Genomic DNA, 21863 nt, shown 5'->3' with positions numbered 1-21863 from the left:
TTTCTGATGACAAACAAAATTATATCTGCAGCCTACAACCTCTATATGGAACCAATCTGTACTTGTAAAGGGTAAATCCTATGTACTCATCCTCTTTGACGTCTTTGAAAAATACACAGTAGGACTGGATGATGTCCAAACATCTCATATTGTGTACCTTGACCTGGCCAAGACCATTAATGACACTTCTCACTCAGCCATTATTGATAAACTGACCAAGGACAATGTAAACCCTTAAGTAGCCCATGGGATAACTAAATGTCTGATAGACAGAATCCAATAAATGAAGACTGAGAGCATAATCTCCACTAAAAGTATCTTTGCTAGTGGTGTACCCTGGGAATCTGAACTGTGACCATTTCTATTTGACATGTATTTTTTGAGTGCAAAAGCTTGATGGCTGGCCATTTTCACAGATGATTGCAGACTTGATTATCAGCCACTCATCTGATGACTATCAGGTCCTACAAGAGTAGTTAACACCTATAAAAAATGGTGCAAGCAGCAAGAAATTGCAGTATTATGTATTTGCCTTTTCAAAAACATGACCACTTATGGTCCTACCATAAAAATAATGTTGCCTTCAAAATGTATGTGATTATTACACTCCTGGATACTTTTTTTGGATGGTGACCTCTCATTCAAATTCCATGTATCCATCGACATTAGAAAACCATTCTATGTAGCCCAGGATGATAAGCAAAGGATATTTTCCAGATCCAGGGACATTACCACCCTTCTCTAATTGTCTTTTATTAGGCCTGTAATAGAACATAATGCTCCTTTCTGACAGGATATGTGACCCATCTTGAAAGAACCCAACAACACTAAGAATATCAATGGTTTGAGATGTACTATCTCTCTTCCCAAATTATACAGATACCATTCAGTTGATATCTGACTAGCCTACAAGGCCATAAATGACCCTGCATTATTCAACCTAATACATGTACAGAAAGCTAGCAATACCACCCACAACCAAACAAGAGACCTATACCTCCAACATACCATAAACAGAACCTCTAGGTTGGCTAGAAACCACTTCCAAATAATTGCCATCTTCTAGAACAGAAATTTCTCAATTACTAAACCATGTAAGTCACTAATCCTCTTTCAACACAACAGAAAGAAATCGATAGGCTATGGCAAATATTTTCAAGACTTGGAACTACAGCCCTTTATAGAAGTGGAAAGCAATACTGGGATTGCATGAGATCAGCTCAAATGATTCACTAAATTAGCTGGCCTAGCAACTAAGTATGAACTACTTAAATCTAAATTTATAAAAAAAGTAGAATGAAAAACAAACAAACAAAAAAAGTTAATGAAATAAAAGAAACTGAAACAGGCACATACATACACATACGCATTCAGACACACTCATGCACTCACACACACACACACACACACACACACACACACACACACACACACACACATACACACACACACACAATCCCCTCACCCAGAAATCAACACTCCCCCAAAGTCAAATGGAGTCTTATCATAAAGAAAAAAAATTAAAACAAAAGAATAAAGAGAAAAATAACAACACCAGCTAGCCATTCAGAAAATAGCATCACTAGCAAAACAGCCTGGATGCTAAAAATCCAATCTAATCTCACCAAAAATTAACTAAAAGCAAATTTAAATTGCATAACTAACACATATTAATAAAATCTTCACTAAACTATTCAAATAAATAAATAAATATATAATTTACAGTAGAAAACCACTCACAAGACTCTATTATCAAAAGAATGTGCAAAATTAAGCTAGCCCTTTGAAATCAGTAAGAAACACTACTCTAATATAAAACACACACATAAAAAATGATAAGACATATTATGGGTGGCCAGCTTTGTGTGACAAAAGACATATCTTGTACTATAATATTAGGAACTTGATTTATGACTTGCATCTTCACAAATCATCATAAAAAACTCTATAAACACACTACAGAAAATATTTCACTCAATTACATGCCAAAACCACTTACATTTCATTTTTTTTTTCGTAATCTGCTGGTAAAATTATTTATTAGCATAAGCTGGTACTTACAAATCAAAGTTATCTCAGTAGTCCAGCATGTAATCTTCCATTGAAATCAACTAGAGCAATGCTAACCAGTTCATGTATAGCTCAAAGTACAATAACCACTTCTCATCTTAGTTAACAAATTTCAGATAGTATTAGTAATCAGCTAGAAGTTGGTAGGATTTCCTGATTACAAGAATGAATGGTGTAGTTTTACTCTGAAGCTAATAGTCAGTATCATGAATTCATGATGGTGTCTTGTAGAAATATAAGAGATCTTACTTGGCTTCCCATTCCAGTTTCTATGCTCTACAAATGGAGCATGCAGATACAAAGACTCAGTGGATTCTCATTCATGTGCATAGGACTGTGGTTGTTAATGTTGCTACTGGACATATAATAATAAGATTGGGTCAGCGCTTGAAGTCTTCCATGGAACTTCTTGGGCAGTTCACTTTCTAATGAAATAGTCGGAAAAATCAGAAACAGCCCACTATTTTACGTTGGGCTGCATTTATTTTCTTTTTCAGTGCTTCACTTTGACCTTTCTAGAATACATACAAAATTGTGTGTGTGTGTGTGTGTGTGTGTGTGTGTGTGTGTGTGTACTTCATCCCAAGTGAGTAATTTCCACTCCCACTAGTAACACAGAATAAAAAGCATAAGATAAACTAGATATTCTCTTAATCACTTAATGGAAAGTTTGTCACAACAAAAAATAAAACAAAACAAAGCAAAGCATAGAAAACATTAAAACATACTTACTACATGTCTAGTTAAATGAAAACTCTCTTTCCAAATACATTGTTTCATTCCCACAATCCCAACAGCAAAAGATAAGTGGGTGCTTATGAGTGACCAGTAATGATTGGTCATCATCTATAAATGGCATGTTTTCAGTTATGTGCTACTTCCATCCAATTCTAGTGACTGATATTCATTCTACAATGCCTGTACTGCTGGGTCAGTATATAAGTTCATACTTTCACATGCTAGTAGTCCATATAGAATATGATTTAATCTTTTGTGAACAAACCCCTTTTTCATATCCCCCTTTACTGATATCTCACTTTCTGCTGCCCTGCATGTGCTGCCTTTGATGTGGGAGCCCAACCAACAACCATGGGCAAGACATGTACCTAACCATGGGCAAGACATGTACCTAACCATGGGCAAGACATGTCCCTGTCTGTCGGTCAAATGCTCCCTCAGTACCCTGGCTTGATCCTCAGAAAAGGATTACTGAAGCAGATGTCAAGGAAATGATATCCTGAGATATTAGCTTAGTAAACTATCTGATAGTTATGTGTTGCTACATGAAAACTAATATGGATTTGTGGAAAATGATTATCGGATGCACTTATTAAAAAAAAGAATAGGTTACGCTTTCAAAATACATAAAAGTACACCATATCTTATTTCACATTAAACAGGAAAGAATAAATCATTATTATTATTATTAGTAGTAGTAGTATTATTATTATAATTATTAGTAGTAGTAGTATTATTAGTATGATGATGATGATGATGATGATCATCATCATCATCATCATTATTTTAGTGGTCAGATAAACATTCTTGCTCCACAGTTACCTTCACCCCTTCATTTGTAGCATATCTGTCATGCACTTTCCCACTGTATGACTGCATGGAGTTTAACAACTAGAAAAATTGAAACGGAGACAGCAGGAATTCTTATATCAGAGTGGTTTTCAGAGCTTGATGACAGGCACTTGCTAGACGAATATACTTCAGTGTCTCAAAGACATACTTTTAGACAGATGGCATTAAGGATTAACATTTGCAACAGTTAATTTGCCAGATATTATAAATAATCTGCAGTTATTCAACTCAGTTTTGCAGAATATTTCAGATACACTTGAATGTATTTCTAAGTAATAATCATGACTCAAATACAGAGTTTTGTTTAAGCAAATGTGCAATAAACCTCAGGACTTATGTTTACATTAGGGATACTTTCATATGGTGAAGTCTGAAATGTTAGAAACTGGATATACATATTTATACATTTTAACTGTGTGTGTTACAACCAGTGTTTCGGTGTTATGACCAGTGACGTCTTTCATTATCCTTTAATTATCTATATCTTATTAAAATTATTCATTTCACTATCCTTCATGGCATTTTATTCTTAGATTTAGTATCTGCACTAAATGGACTTCATATATTTGCGCAATTACATAAATAAATGGTGTAAATGTAGTTACAGATTAAATGAATGCTCAGGCTTATGTCAGTACTTTTGAACATTAAAGGAATTTCTGAGAAATATTGCACACTAGGCTTGTCATCTGCTAGTTCAAAAGGGCAGCAATCTTAAGTTATAACTTCCTCAGAGTTTGAAGATGTTGCTATTTACTGCATCATTCATCTGACAGATCATTCCAGCTTTTATACATGTATAAACGTTTTTGACAAGAGTAGTATGTGATGCCATAAGATAATAGCTTTGATGTCTGAACTAGGCCAGTTTCAGAAAAATGCACTGGAGTAAAGGATAGGAAATACATCTCTGTCTATTAAATATCTCATTACATGGAGTCTGATATATGAACTGAATGATGCATTATGCTTATTTTAATGAACAGAGAGCTCACCATAGAACAAATATGCATATTTATTTCCTTTTCATAACCATAGACAGTGCTATTGAATTATTATTTTTTTTTACATCAGACTATTTTGTCATGTGATTGTTACATGCATCAGTGTGGCCATCCATTTTTTAAAATGTTTATCCTAGCAAGGTTTATGCTAGTAGCAATGCATGCAGGGAAGGGTAGAATTCCTTATCCCCAGCAACTGTCCCCTGCTTGACCTGCAGGATTCACAGACATTCTCAGGCAAGTCAAGAGATACAACATCATCAGAATTTCTTGGATCTTCCCAGAGACCTCCTTCTAGTGAACAGGGTCTGGTACAGCTTCCAAGGGAAGCAACTGTTAGGCATAATTATTTGATGGCTAAACCACCTCAACTACCTCTTCCAAACTGACAGGAATGGTGATTATACCTGTTGATCTTCACAACTTGCGAAATTCATGCTGTGAAGAAACCTTGCTTCCATTACTTGAATCGGTGAATCTTGAATCATACTTAAATCCTTTCTGCACCCAGATCCAGTGACCATAGGTGAGATTACATTAGACTGATCAGAAGCTTCATCCTTTGACTGAGCTCCCCCATTTCTGCCTCAGTCATGTGGTCATGAGTTACTGCCTTCACCCCACCCATCTTTGAGTCTTTCTTTCAATCTCCTCAGCCTCCACTCATAAACTAGTTCACAACACATGCAAACTCCTGAACTTTAAACTAGCTCACAACACATGCAACCTCCTGCATTTTAAACTAGTTCACACAACACGTAAACTCCTGCACTTTAAATTAGTTCACAACACATGCAAAGCCCTGCACATTAAACTAGTTCACAACACATGCAGAGTCCTGCACTTTATACTATCTCACCACACACGTAAACTCCTACACTTTAAACCAGTTCACAACATGCGCAAACTCCTGCACTTTAATCTAGTTCACAATACATGTAAAGCTCTGCATGTTAAACTAGTTCACAACACATGCAAACTCCTGCACTTTAAACTAGTTCACAACACATGCAAACTCCTGCACTTTAAACTAGTTCACACCACAAGTAAACTCTTGCACTTTAAACTAGTTCACAACACATGTAAAGCCCTGCACTTTAAACTAGTTCACAACACATGCAGACTCCTGGACTTTAAATTAGTTCACCGCACACGTAAAGTCCTGCACTTTAAACTAGTTCACAATACATGTAAAGCCCTGCATGTTAAACTAGTTCACAACACATGCAAACTCCTGCACATTAAACTAATTCACAACACATGCAAACTCTTGCACTTTAAACTAGTTCACACCACAAGTAAACTCTTGCACTTTAAACTAGTTCACAACACATGTAAACCCCTGCACTTTAAACTAGTTCACAACACATGCAGTCTCCTGCACTTTAAACTAGTTCACCGCACACATAAACTCCTGCACTTTAAACTAGTTAACAATACATGTAAAGCCCTGCATGTTAAACTAGCTCACAAAACATGCAAACTCCTGCACTTTAAATGTTCACAAAACATGCAAACTCCTGCACTTCAGTTAGTTGCTTACCTGCTTAGTCCAGTGCACACTTTTCAACAAGCAAACCATTGACTTGGAATTGGTGGTGCTGATCTTCATTCCATTGGCCTCACATTCTGCAGTGAAGTTCCAGTGCATGCCTTTGAATGTATTAACACTGAGAAGATGATATTTTCTGCAAACAAAGAAGATTCAGCTGTCAGGTTTCTTTAGTGAATCTGTACCAGTCTCAGCTGCACATTAACATCTTGTCCAGAAAAGCTAAAATCAAATGAGAAAACAAATGTTCGGCAAATAAGACTGAACATTAAGAATCTAGATACAGCTCATGCTCCACAAATACATGGACAAAATGCCATACAGCAATGTTCCTGAAATTTCATACCACTGTAGAATCAGTCAGAAGTCTTTAATGAGTGTGCAGGCATGTGTTTCCTTACACAAAGCAAATGGACACAGCTTATGCAAACTCCAAGAATCAGTCCAGTGTCCATGCATACACAAGTAATTGAGCTACAGTGTCACAGCTGGGAAAGAAGATACACTACTTCTCCTGAATCAGGGTATCATCTACTGGCTAAGGTATCTTTTCTAGCATTAACAGAAGAGGTTATTAAAGCTGATAGAGGAACATGATCTCTCTGTAAATACAAATTGCCCTTTTTTGGAAAATGATGGCAACTGCCCAAGTAGCCATTCCAGAGGTACTGTCCCTGCATTATGGTCAAAAAGGAAAACAGGATTTTTTGCATCCATCACCTCTTTGCAATATCAATTAACTTCAACATTTCTGACCAGGTCTTACTTATTCTAAGAGCCTAGCTATGAGCAGCTGTTGTCACAAGGAGCCTCATCTAGAGAAATGGACCACATTCCAGTAGATGTTTCTGATGTTACTTCTTTAATACATACCTCTCAATCTCTGAGCATTATAAATCATAGCACTGGCCTTTAGAAATCATAGCAGATGGCGGAACACATCCTTATTTTTCACAATAAAATGTCTTCATACAATAGCCCTTATATAGTTAATGGCAGTGAATCTTTGTATAGGCTTAGTTTACATATTTAATAAAGTGCATACCCATAAATGGATCTGACTTTACAAGAACATTGTAAATCTAGGAGAAGCAAGGCTGAATCTAAGGGCCAAAATCATAGCACTATGCCTAAATCATAACAGTTAAGAGGTATGCTTTAAAGAAGGGCATCGCCACAAGGTTCACCTCTTGCTAAAAGTAATTTTCCCCTTCCTGAGCATACAGCTACTTAAGGTCAGTGTTTTTTCTTTCTCTACTCTTGCTGAGAACAGGCTAGGCAATGTCTTGCTTCTTCTCATGACTATATAGCAGGTTTGGTGAAACCTCTTTGAGGACCGGTTAAAGTTATTCTCCCTTATCTCGAAAAACTCATTCCATAACTGTACCTTATCTGTATTTGTGTGCCTATTCATATATATCTATCTATATCTATCTATCTATATATATATATATATATATATATATATATATATATATATATATATATTTATATTACTAAAAACCGCAAGGCAAAGAACACTAAACTTAGAACAAAAAACTTTGTACAATGACTCAAATCCCCAGGAAAGAATCACGCAATCATTCTAGTGCTTTTGTTCCTTTTCAATAAAGTGGAACTTCTTCAGATATATATATATATATATATATATATATATATATATATACATAAAGGCACACAACTACCCTCAACAGTCACACATATTTTGTTGTCCTTGGATATAGCATTCAACTATTACTAATGCAAAAAACATTGCATTTAAGATTTATAGAGACTGACTTATCTATTTGCTTTGGGCAATTACTAATTTATTTAATACATCCCTTCCAAAAGTAGATGTTCACAGGATTGTAACACTTCATTATTAGCTACAGTATTTAAGAAGCTTTTCAATGTTTTCACAGTTCATTTTCTTTTGAGTCAGTTTAATTCTGTTGACTGCTAGACAATTAGAGTTTTGATAAGTGTTGTCAGGATATTTAAGACTTTATATTCTGTGACTATTAGTTACTGTAGTTACATAAGGTTAAAGTAGTGGAAGGTCTTGCCCATTCATCCAATATTACCTATATGTCTGCAGCCGTGGAAAAGAATTCTGCTTATTAACCTTGAAAGGATCTTATTAAATCTTGTTTAACAGTGGACATTCTATGAGGCTGTTACTACCTCACCAATATTCCACTTTGTGAAAAAGTTTACTAACCAAAGTACATATTCAATAATTGTAATGCTGCATTTTCAATTAGCTAATCTTGTGACAAGAATGAACCAACAACCCATGACAGTGTGAAGAAGAATGTTGGCTCTGTACAGCACTAACTGAATTTGATAATCTGGGGTTACAGTACATAAATGAGGTGTCTGTTCATAGAGCTTGCTGCAATTGATGTCTCATGGTTACAGTATCTAAATGGTGGGGGCAGGGGACATGTGCATGGCACTAATTGCAGCTGATAACTTGTGGTTACAATATGTAAATGGAGGGACATGGTACTAACTGCAGATAATGACTCATGTTTATAGTATGTAAATGGTGGAAGAACTTGTGCATATCACTAACTGCAGCTGATAAACCAGTGCTACAGTACATACATTGAGGTCTATCCAGAGAATTAACCGGAGCTGATGACTCATGGTTGCAATACCCAGATGGATGGTCTGTGCATAGCAGTAACTGCAGCTGATAGCCAGGTGCATAAGAAGGAGGAGGGAGATTATTGCTATAGTTATGTGATTTCCAAAGCATAGCATTAATACCCACTGAGGGATATGCTTTTTCTATAGTGTTAGAGGTGTTGACATGGTCATTCAAGGGAGGCACCACCATGCAGAGTTCACACCAGTGGAATGTGCTTCTTCAACCCTCCTGCATGCATGCATGCATGCATGGACAACTTAGGTAAGACTGCCAGAGACCAGCATTCTAGGAATGGGATCTGGCAGAAGCTGGTGCCAGATGTGGATGTTGTATGGTTATAATGGGTCTTTACAACAGTTGCAATGAAGACTTACTGATATAATACTCCTTAGTGAGGTAGAGAGACATATGACATTGTGACAAACAGGTCTAAGACAGAGTGTGCACTACAGACACTGGATTGGCTCACTGAGGTTCAATTATTTTTGATGTCACTATAAGCTGAAAGGCTTTGCCTATCATAAGGGTGTGAGGCTTGGATGTGGGGGCTTCACTGGCACCAAGTACACAGTTGTCATTAAGCAATCATCAGGCTACTAATATCCATTACACTACAATATAGCAGAGTAACTATATGTTTGAACAGAAGGAATGACAAAAGCAAGCAAGACCAATATGTATATCTGTCCTTCCAGACACCAGTGATTTGCAATCTGCAATGGGTCTATTTTACTTTATCAAATGTACAAGTTGTCAAAACCTATATCATCAAGAACACATGGTCAACAATTTGGTTTGTTGAACCATTCTTACTAGGACTGCAGTACATTAGAGATCAAAGAATTTCCCCCTTTCCCCCATTGTAGTGCAATCTTGGAGTTGATATGAATAATTAGCAGGGAGTGTAGAGGGTAGATTGCTTTTGTTGCTTTATGGGTGTTGTTTAAGTCTATTTTAGTTTATAATTGAACTGAATTCTCAACCATATGGGTTCAGACAATTTGGATGTTTGATAGCTTAAATAGCACCATTACAACAACTGTCAAGACAATGTATGGTTGTCAATGAATGTTACAGTTGTATTTTAATGTGTTATAAATGTATTTTAATGTGTAGCAGAATTTGAATGTCATTCCTTTTAATGTGTATCAATATGCAGACCACAAGGAGTTCTAGATGCATATTTGTACAGTGTAATAGTGGTGTTAATTGTCTTCTTGCTTTCACAGGTTCTCCTGCTAGAGGGCCAAGCACAACTGAGCAATGTAGGTTACATGTCAGTAAGGCAACAGCGCCTGATGATAATGGTAACATGAAATTGGCATGGTCTGATGATACAGGGGCTCTGCCTGCAATACTACAGAGAGGATTACTCACATTCCCCATTACAGGGTCCTCTTTAGAAGTACAGGCTGAGGACATATTACATCTTCTACCTGAGAGCCCCTCATGGGCTTCAACTGTGTCCTTTCTATGCACAACATCTGAAATTCACACCATCTCTGAGGCGTGCATACTCATCAAATCATATAGATGCAATGGGTGACACCACCATGACACCGGGACTGGCCTTATTTTGGGGATAATAGTATTAAAAACTGGAGAAAGACAATGACCGCCATAGCCGTAGAAGACACTTTAATAATAGATAAGCATTTTCGTATAACCAGTGTTTACCTATTATTAAAGTGTTTTCTACAGCTTTTGTGGTCATTGTCTTTGTCCAGTTTTTACTGCTGTATTGGTAAAAGAAGGCTAACTTTAATAATCTCTGTGGAAGTACTCAGTATTACAGGTGGATATGTAGGCACAGACAGCTGCTACCCGTACTTAACACTGTGGAGATGGTTAATGTCTCTGGAATGTGGGATTATATTCACCAATACCTATGACATGTGAAAATACTACAGTCTGAAACAGAAACCATTTAACAAAGTGTGCATCTTAAATACATGGTAATTCCATGACATTAATTGTTAGCATATCTAGGTGTCCAGAATAAAATAAAATAAAATATTCCAAAAAATATGTACACTGTAGAAAATATGGAATATGGCTGGTTATTCACTTGCCAGAAGTGTATCTATTTGAACAGTAGATTGTTAGAGGTTTCAGTCACATTAGTATTAATTTTGAGGAAAGTGCAGGTAGATTCAGAAAATTCCTTTTCCCTTCCACTAAAAGAAACAGAATTGTAGGGAATTTCAAGATTTTTTACTTTTTTCTATTATACATTTATTTTTTGTATTCCTAAAAGCTTTACTTTTGTATAATGCATTGCTATACTCATTAAACAAAATTCCCAGTGCACATTTCATGATCACTGCCTGTTTACAGTCTCTTGCATCATGGAAAGCAAGGTAACTGGTAATCCAGAATGGATTTGGAATAGTCATTAACTTCTCCATGGTAACAAGAGCCAATTCAAGTGAGTTTATCATCTCATGAGGGTGCCTCTTATGTAGCTCCCTTTGGAGTTGTACCAGGTATGGTCCACTGGGATGAGGTTCAAAGGATATCTTTCAGCTTACCTGGTAATCTCTAGAGTATCGGAGAATGGGCTGAACAGTGTTGTCTGGGATAAGAAAAGTTGCAGACATTTACAAATCATCACAACTCATGTTTTATTAACAAAATTTTGTGTAAGAGAACAAGACCATTGAGTAAAGGTGGTAAGAAAGTTAGGCCTTACGCGGATGGATGTGCAGTCTTGAACTTAGTATATTTAAAGATGCAGTAGTGTAAAGATTGCACAGAGCTTGCCCCCACAAAAACACTTTTTTATATTCAGTGATGTGCACTGTTGACTATATACTTTTAATGGACGTGGTTTTGTGAGGAGCGCACAGAGCTTGCCCCCACAAAATCATTTTTTATATTCAGTGATGTGCACTGTTGACTATATACCTTTAATGGATGTGGTTTTGTGAAAGAATAATTCTGCAATTAGCAATAAAACTAGAATCCTGGTCTACCCTACTCACTTTGCTTTTAACAAGATCAAACAGTTCAGATAATGAGTGGATGGATGACAGGTAGAAAGTGAACAGATGAATAATGTTTGAAATGTGAAGTGGAATTTGTAGTTAAATGCAAACTTTAGCACCATTACGGTACTGTTTATCACAATGCTGCTGTTTCTATACAGTAGATGTGTTGGTATGTAAGGCTTACAAAAGCTTATTTACATAGTGACTAGTACACACATTAGTATACTGCTTGTTAAATTAAGTTTAAAAATGAATGCTAATTATTTCTGACAAATGTGTGTGCTAATTTGACAAAGTTAACAGTATGCTTGCTGCAAATCCAGTATCCTTCCCAGCAGAAAGCCAAGCCAGCTGGAGCTATTAAAATCAAAAGCTACATTTAACATGTTTTCTATTTTACTCAGCAAAGGAAACAAATGTTTACTTCAAAAAGGTAGAAACAAACTTCCTCCCACTCCAAAGACAGACACAGTGAGCAAACAGCAAAGCAAAGTGAGAAAATGTTGTAAAAATACATTGAACTCAGTGCTGGGTAGTCGGAAGCCAGTAAGCATCCTCACATAAAAAGGCAGGATGCATGCACACTCTTGGGCCCTAAAAAAAAGTGGAAACTGCATCAAACTTAATTTACTGCGAAGGTATTGGCACTTGCATGCCACACATATGCATAATTCTTTAGGAATCCATCATCATTTGTGTAAGATGGTAAAACAGGTGAAAAGAAACTACTAGAAGAAGTTCAGGTACAATGCTATTATTAAAAAAAAAAAAAAAACTATCCACCTTTTTGTTAAATAATTGCATTTTATAATAACAATAATTTACTTTTCTGTTGAACAGTCCTGGTTTTATCCATGTCTAGCTTTGTTTCATCGCTCATGCCTTGCCCTCATGATGAAATTACACTAATTATGGGTAAACTTAGCATTGCCCATACACAGTCAAAGACTACTGCTAAAACACATTCTGATATTTAATATCTTATTCTGTATCTATTTTTATTCCTATAATGCTATCCATATTAATTTCCTAAGGAAATTTTGAGATGAGCATAACACTGCAGATTCAGATCGATTACTTTCCTGCCCCTAAATAAAAATTGAGATACGAACAAAAAATGTGAAGGTATTAACATATTATAGCCAGTTTTAAAGACCATGTGATTGTTTTTTATAAGTAAAAAATTAGATATGGCTTATGCAAATACATTGTCTGTGTTTTAAATTTATTTGCACCCATGTGGTGCTGCTGTAGCGTTGTCGCCTCACAGTAAGACGTTATCCTGTTTGATTCTGTGTGGAGTCATGCGTGAATGGGTGTACCTTCATTGAAGGTTGTGCATCAGGGCTGGCAACTCGGCATGTAAAAATCTACTGCCAATCATTAGCGGACTGGAGTTCCGCTGTGGTGACCCCTAACCGGGAAAAAGCCGAAAGACACAACATAACAACTTTTTACATCTTCTACACATATTACATTGTCTTATAATTGAATAGCTCTGCCTCTGTTTTATAAAACAATGAACACACAAAGCATTTTAAAAGGCAGATAATGAAACTAAGCATGGCAGAGAAGGATATGAGAAACATTACTTTCAGAACTATCAGAAATATCAATCCATATTTTACAGCTGTCATTAAAAATAAAAACAGTGGTTTGACTTCTGGAAGTTTCTCACAATTCATGTAGGTTTTTGAAGATTACTGAAGATTAACGTACAATCAAATAACGTATATGTTTTCAGAAGAGTGTGTTTTTATACTCATAAAGTGTTTGATTCTTCTAGTAGTATTCATTTATAATTTTATATATATATATATATATATATATATATATATATATATATATATATATATATATACATGAATTTTGATTGTAAATGAATATGTTCAGCTATATATATATATTTTTGTTATTTATGCTGATATATATGAATTTTATGATGGTTATTATATTGATATAATATTTAGATATTTGTTTATTTAAATGTTTGGATTTATTAATGTTGTTTATTTATTTACTTGTAAATGTTCATTCATACACTGGATATTGCAGTTTTTGACATGATGGATTGTTCAAAGTATTTCCTTAGCTATATGGTATATATAAAAACATATATTTTATAACAATGTGAATAACACTATGTTTTTGTATTTTATCAGAATGATATTTTCTTTGCTATTTAAGGAATATCTGGGGAATGCTTTATGTACGTTGCTTTGTATATGGATAATTAGAGTAAGCCTTTTGTACTAACGCTTGAGCAGCTAGGCAATTACTGATTGTATATTAATTGATTGATTGATTTAATTTGATTTGATTCAATTAAGTCATGTTGATATCGTATAAAAACTTGCTCAGTTTCACTTGTTTTTATGATCTGAAGAAGCGTATATTCCATACGCGAAAGTGCTTGTCTGCATTAAAGTTTTTATCATACTTTGGGACTTGTTTTGCCGTTTTTTCTGTGGTGAGACTGAACGTGTTTTTTCTTCATCATTCCTGCTTGTGACGAACAGTCTCCATTGGAAGGTGCAGTTTTATTTGCTATTACATATTACATTGTCTTATAATTGAATAGCTCTGCCTCTGTTTTATAAAACAATGAAGACACAAAGCATTTTAAAAGGCAGATAATGAAACTAAGCATGGCAGAGATGGATATGAGAAACATTACTTTCAGAACTATCAGAAATATCAATCCATATTTTACAGCTGTCATTAAAAATAAAAACAGTGGTTTGACTTTTGGAAGTTTCTCACAATTCATGTAGGTTTTTGAAGATTACTGAAGATTAACGTACAATCAGAGCTCTGGGAATAGGAAAACTGGATACTTAACAAATGATAACCCCACACAGGTCAGATACTAGTAGGAAACTGGTTGCTTGTTTTTCAGTAATGTTTGATATTGTTCCAAATATAGTTTTTAATCCAAAATAAGGTACAAAAAACATGAATTAAGACAATGAAATATATTCATAGGAATCAGTTCAATGTATGGAACTAGACAAAGTGCATTTTCTTGTTTAAACAGTAGTAGTTTGCTCTCTCAAGATTTATTTCTCCCATTTGTGCATAGTTCAAGCTTGGAGAGCATTACTATATATATTTTTAACTCTTGTTTTGCTTAGCTGTGCACTTTCAGAGCTCAGGTCACACACATCTGAAATAGAAATGAAAGTCACAAAGCAAAGCTGAAGACGTGTATTCACATTTTTCATAACAAGAAATAGAATGGTTTTACTTTGGTTTGCATTATTTTTTGTAGCAGATCACAGATTCTTTTTAAGCATTTACCTTATGTTTGTAACACATTGATTATTTCATAAACATAAGAAAAAAAGAAACAAGAAATAAAAAATAAATTACAGTCATGCCATTTAAGTATTACAAGCATAGGATGGGCAAATATTTCCAAAAAAACTCACTGGTCTGAGAAGCAGAAAGTATGCCAACTTGATACATATGCAATTCTGTTGAGCTTTCTGTAGTTCCTTGTGATGTGATGGTTCCGTAGAGAAGAGAAAATCAATTGATAGGTATGAGTTGCAACATGTTAAACAGTTCAATTATAATTTCAATTTGCCTCATTTATGTCAGAGCAAATGAATTTTATTTGCTGATCTGCATTACAGGGAAACTGTTTAGAACTTTGCCGTGATCTGTATTGAGTTTATAACTGTTCTTAGATTAGATTTTGGAGACCATAGAAACAAAGGACATTTCTAGGTTTTTGTTTATATGCAAAGAATATAAATATACTGCCTTGAGAGCTAGAAGCACAAAAGCAGAGTAAGAAAGGTAATATCCTTTTTATTATATTTTTGACCCCATTCCCAGACATAAACCTACTGATTATATGGCTAAAATATATGTGATCCCCACAGTTTGTTCCTTAACAAAGTGAGAGGTGAATGCAGTCTGGCAATCATTTAGGAAGCCAGCAGTGAATTTTCTACACACCTACTACCTTCTAGTGCATATCTGTGTAGATTATTCATCATGCAGTGGGCCTGAGCAAAGGCATGCCACATGCTACCATAAATGATACAAACATACCTCACAACCTCTTAACTCAAGAAATCTGAACATGGACAAAAATAATAGCAGAACAAAGGTCCAAACATAGGGGTAGATTTTAAATATTACTCTTATAATCTTTAGAAAGTTGCTAGAGTATGTTTTGTGCTAACAAGCACTTCTTCTGAGGGATACAAAGTCTGAAACTCAAATACCTGTGATTATTTAGCAGATTTGGTCCTCAGTGATTTGCCAGTAAACCACAAATGTTATGAAGAGAAGGACAATCATCTGTACATTCTGTAAAAATATGGATATTTGAGAAAGAGATAGATGGATGCAAAGCCTCAGATGGATCTACCTCCACACACAAGCAAAACTCTCCATGTGATCTCTGATCTGCTTTGAGGTTTCTAGGATGGAACACGCATCATATAATGCATACTCTAGCATCCTGACTGAGAAATATGAAAAGGCATTACCTCATCACTTTAGATCCCTCCCCTTGCCAGCTCTCCAGCACGTAAATTTAATGTGGGACACCTAGTCATAGTCAGGGCTTCCATCATCTAAGCCGCAGGGCTTGAAATAGTCTGTACCATAATGTAAGGAACTGAGTGTGATATTAAAGTACCCAGAAACCAGTTTTTGCCATACTCTAGTGTGGGAGAAAATGATAGGTCATGGATTGCAAGGGCAAATAGGATGTTGGTCAGAGGGGAAAATAAGTTATACAGCAGCTTTCTAGATAATGATATGAGGACAAAGGTAGACTTCTCTGAGGAACTAACAACTGACTGCAATAGATACTGAAGATTATGATATTGATTATGTAAGCATAGTCAGTAAGACAATTATGGAAAATTAAAATAGCAAAGCAAGTTACATAGTGAAGTCTGACATCGGAGTGCAATTAGAAAAAAAAAACAGATTGTAGAATGGAAATGTTACCAGTACCAATGACAGAAGATGCACGTAAATACAATGGATGCCTGCTGCTAATATGAGAATTTAGGCCCTGAAAACCCTAAGAAATAAATGATTAGAAACACAAAATATGTGCATATGAACTATGTAATATACCTGTGGAAATGCTGAAATGAGACGTGTTACTAGAAGATCCATGGGAAAAGTAAAAATTGGCAGAACCAGAAACATGTTTATTGGAAAGACAAAGTTGTCATGGAGGAGAACAAATGTCTAGGTGATTTAGTAGGAAAAGGTGCAGAACAGATATAAGATGAACATGGTACAAGGGTCAGCTTCTTTCCCCAAGACATTATCACCAAGAGCTTAAAGAAATTATACCTGCATGACATATATGACTGTCAAAAATGCTAAGCTTTGTTTAGTCTTCCATGGAAATGGAGCATTACCCCTGGACTAGACAGAGTACAGTGGTCCCCTTGCACAAATTATGTTACATAAATAAATCTTATCATAACAACCTGACACATTTAAGTAAATGGGTCACCATCAACAAAAGAAACCATGTGAGTATTACACATAAAAAACTTCATCAATCTTCTTTGCACCAAGATATTGTTAAAATAATAAAAACTCAAGAGATTGGGAAGTTAGGTGTATCAGGAATAGAGGGAAAATGAAATCTTTTTTCCAGAAGATGGACTCAGTCATCAGGGATGAGAATGTTGAATACAATGATCATTATATTGGCAGATAGCTAAATGATTTGCCATATGTGTGCCAGGCATCACATTAGGGCTAGAAATTAACCAGCAGGCCCCACAGTGGTTTGTGGTCTTATCAAATGGACAATAGTCAGACTTAATTGAGAAAAAAAAATAAAAGGTCATGCACTTTAGTGTGCAAAACTAGGGGAAATATATGTTAAGAGGTCACTTGGGTGGAAAGAAGAGGAGAAGAAGGAAAAACAAATCATCTGCATGTTATGATTACCTGAAGTTAAGGTAGTTGCCATAATGGTTAAGGTCTTTGTCTCCCTAGTATAAGGTCCAATATTTCATCCTGATCTCCGGCCAGTGCCTATATGGAGGTTGCAGGTTCTTCTTTTTTAGGTTAATCCCACCTCCCCAGAACGTGCTGAGTGATTCCACCTCCAAATCACCCCAGAATGGAGTTGTGGGCAGCAGCACAGATTCAAGACAGTAACAATAAAGAGATGAGCTGTATAGACCAACCACTTTGGGCATCAACTATGCTGTGCACTATCCTGTTGATAAGAGGTCATGGATCATTTACTCCACCCCATGTCAGGGCTAGCCACTAGACTGTGAACAAATTGGTTCTAGGTGATTTGTTGTATTGACTAATGTCACCAAGTAGGCATGGGTATTTGCCAGTGATAAATGAGTTGAGGACCTTGTCTAACTCAAGCTACACTAGTGACCCATGCTTATGGTGTGAGGGGTGCATGTGCTCCTTTTGGCTGGTTTGTGCCCTCTCTGAAGGCCAGCAGCCCTGGCTCAATAAGCTACTGGCTGTGCTATATTCAATTGCCCAACATGAGTTACCTATGATAGCCCTGTTGAGTGAAAGCTGGACATAAAACCAGTCAACCTGCCAAACATGAACTAAGAATTGCTAGACTCAGTGTAGGTTCACTGGAAAGACATAGTTTGGTAGTGGATGGCATGATGGGAAGGAGGAGGCTGGAAATGCTATGTACAAAGGAAACAAGATGTAAGGGCAGTGCAGCAAAGCCACAGACTTGAGATCCAAGGTCTACTTCTCAGGAGGAGGACAGATATTAATGGTGTTGGAATGGTGATGAGTCGGAGGCTTCAGGTGACAGTAAGGGATGTCACCAGAATTAGTCACAGACTCGTAGCAATCAGACTGCACTGTAAGGATAGGGCACTTCATAATTTCAGCCTATGCCCCACAGCAGGGTTGTGATAGGGAAGAAAAGAGTACATTGAGACAGCAGTTTCAAGACCTCCAAATAAAGGCAGACAACATGATTTGGTGATGATGATAATGGGTGACTTGAATGCATATATTGGGACAGACAGAACAGGATATAAGGACTGCATGGGTCCACATGGGTGGGGCTAAAGGAATAAATAAGGAGAGGCCTTTCTAAATTTCTATTTTGAAAATGGCTTGGCAGTGGCAACACGTTTCAGTAAGAGAGACAGCCACAAGATCACATACAAGAGTGGCCAACATTCCACCCAGGTACACTTCTTACTAGGAAGAAAAGGGCACTGGGGTACAATCAGTGATTGCAAAGTCATGCCCAGTTTAAACATCAGCCCACACCATAATCTACAGGTTGTCACAATAATCTTCAACCAGTGTTCAGGGAAGGTTCCAAAGTCAACAGAGACTAGGCCGAAGACCTGGAAGTTAACTAGTAAGAAAGCACAAATGTTCAATGAATTACTCAAAGCTCTTTCACCTCTGGAAGAAGAGGAAATAGGTGGAGTTGAGGAAGAATGGCAGCACCTCAAAACAACATGTGTGAAAACTACAGAACAGATATGTGGCTGAATCAGGTATGGAAATAAAGTACATATGGAAAGCTGGTAGTGTAATGCGGAAGCCCAGAAAGTCATCAAAAGAAAGAAGGAGTGCAGAAAAAAGTGGGAGCTAGAAAACATAGACTAGGCTAAAAAGGAATGCTTGTTTGCTAACAAAGAGGCTAAGAAATGAGTTGCAATAGCATGGATCAAGGCATCAGAGGCATGCTACCAGCTTCTGGAAAGTGACCCAAGAGATGGCACAAAGAAACTCTATCAGGTTTCAAGGCAAAGACAGACACATAAAGAAGATAGTCAGACACCCTTCATAAGGGATACCAGCTGCAAACTGCAAACCAGGTCACAGAACATCAGAGGCAGATTGAATGAAGAAAACCCAACAGAAGCAGTACTGCCCCAGACACAACCTACAATTAAAGAAGAGGAGGAGTCCACATTAGAAGAAGTTAGAACAAGACTAAGAAAAATGAAGTCAGGGAAAATTGCAGGCTCAGATGACATCACAGCAGATATGATAAGGATTTTGAGTGATATAGGGAAGAAATGTCTCTTGAGGATACACATAGCAGTATGGAGGAAAAGATGTATCCTAGATGACTGGAGAATAAGTATACTAGTGCCAGTGTGCAAGAACACAACTGTGGGCAGTATAGAGGTATCAAAATCTTGTCACACTGCATGAAAGCTTTGGACAGGGTGACTGATAAATGAATACACAGAGCAGAAGTAGGTATGATGGAATATGAGCAGTCTGGATTCAGATCAGGATGCAGAATTACAGGCCTGATGTTTGCAGTGAGGCAGATAGTTGAGAAAAAAGCTAGAGATGAAGAAAGACTCCAACTTGGCATTCCCAGCATAAAGGAGGCATATGACAAGGACCCAAGAAAGCTGATTTGGGTTATCTGGTGATAGTTTGAAGTTCCAGAAACATTGGTAGAATTAGTGCAGCATAGGCACATGGCCCCAATGACTCAAGTATGAATAGCCTTCAGTCTCACAGAGGTCTTCCCAGAAGGAGTGGGTGTGCATTACTGCTCAGTTCAGAAACAACTGCTGTTCATACTGGTAATGAACTGCATTAGCAAACAATTCAGAGGGGACAGATCAATAAAGTTGCTGTATGAAGACGATGTGGCATTGAAGGCAGACTCTGAGCAAGAACGTCAGCAAAGGATAAGAGAATGGAATGTACAACTGAAGGCACACCACAAGAAATTGAAAGCAGATAAGACAGATGCAATGGCTACACATTGTAGAAAATGGAAGAAACTATGAAATGGAATGGAAGGAAAAATAATGGAATAGGGAAACAGCTTCAAGTATCTCGGAGGGATGATTGAGGAGATGGGAAGTTTGAATGAAGAGGTCAAAGCTAGAATCAGAGGGGCTACAATCAACTGGCACAGAGTGTCAGGGATAGTGTATGTCAAAAGAATAACAAAAAATCTAAAAAGTAAGGTGTGCAAAGCAGTGTTGTTACCAGTACTACTATATGGTACAGAATCCTGGTCAGTAAAAGGCAGAACAGTTGAGGAAACTACAGGTGATGGAACTGAAGTATCTGGGATGGGTGTTAGGATAAAAAAATGTGGGGAAGGCAAAGAAATGAGTATCTCAGAGCAGAACCCAAGTTAGCTCTAATTGCAGAGCAGGTCAAGCAGAACATATTACAGTGGTTTAGACACATACAGGAGAGCAGAAGACAGTCTGGTGAACAAGATCTGGGACAGACCGGAAGAAGGCAAGAGGAAATGACAGCATCCAGAAAAGAGTTGGATGGATTGTCTGAGAGAAGAGCAGTGACAATTAGGCATGACTGTTGAAGATGATGGGAGAGTGGCAATGAATAGTTGGTAACAGTTGACATGACATCTTGACCCCTTGTAGAAAATTGGGTAAAATGAGGTTGATGATGATGATGATGGTGATAATCATGAGGTTAACCATACTATACATTGACAGAAGGCTATGTCTAAGGGTAGCAACGTATTAGGGTGCTTTACTATGAGAGTGATGCTGAAAAGTACTTATTATCCATCTGAAATGCTCATGTTCAAAGAAGTTTATGCCACCACAAATTGAAACATGAACAACATATGTAGAGAAAGAATTCTGATTATGGGATATTCAAAGCACCAGTTAATTGATTTTTAAGTATAATTTTAATTTAATAATAAAAAACAATTATTTTCACGTTTCTGCTTGCAGTGTAAAGAAACTCTGTCAATCATATCATCAGGATACTCTGTTTAATGACATGTTTTGTGAGAAAAAAGAACTGAATTATAAAAAACAGTTCATTCCTTTTGTTTCGAAGATGACATTTGTCAGATATGGAGAATGCAGTGTTTCTTTCAAAAACAAAGTTATTGAAAATAGAAATGAACTCAGACAAGATTGCTCTGCTGCATTCTTTTTACAAACTTCACAATCATTTATAAAAGTAAGGCAAATTTGCTTTATGAATTCTTCTCTACTGTAGGTGGGAAATACAAATCAGGCAACTATGTCCTGTCCCTTACTTTA

Source organism: Protopterus annectens, chromosome 7.part0 (assembly GCF_019279795.1).
Source record: "Protopterus annectens isolate FY-2018-M chromosome 7.part0, PAN1.0, whole genome shotgun sequence".
In the NCBI taxonomy this organism is placed as follows: domain Eukaryota; kingdom Metazoa; phylum Chordata; order Ceratodontiformes; family Protopteridae; genus Protopterus; species Protopterus annectens.
Note: the sequence above shows the minus strand (reverse complement) of the source record.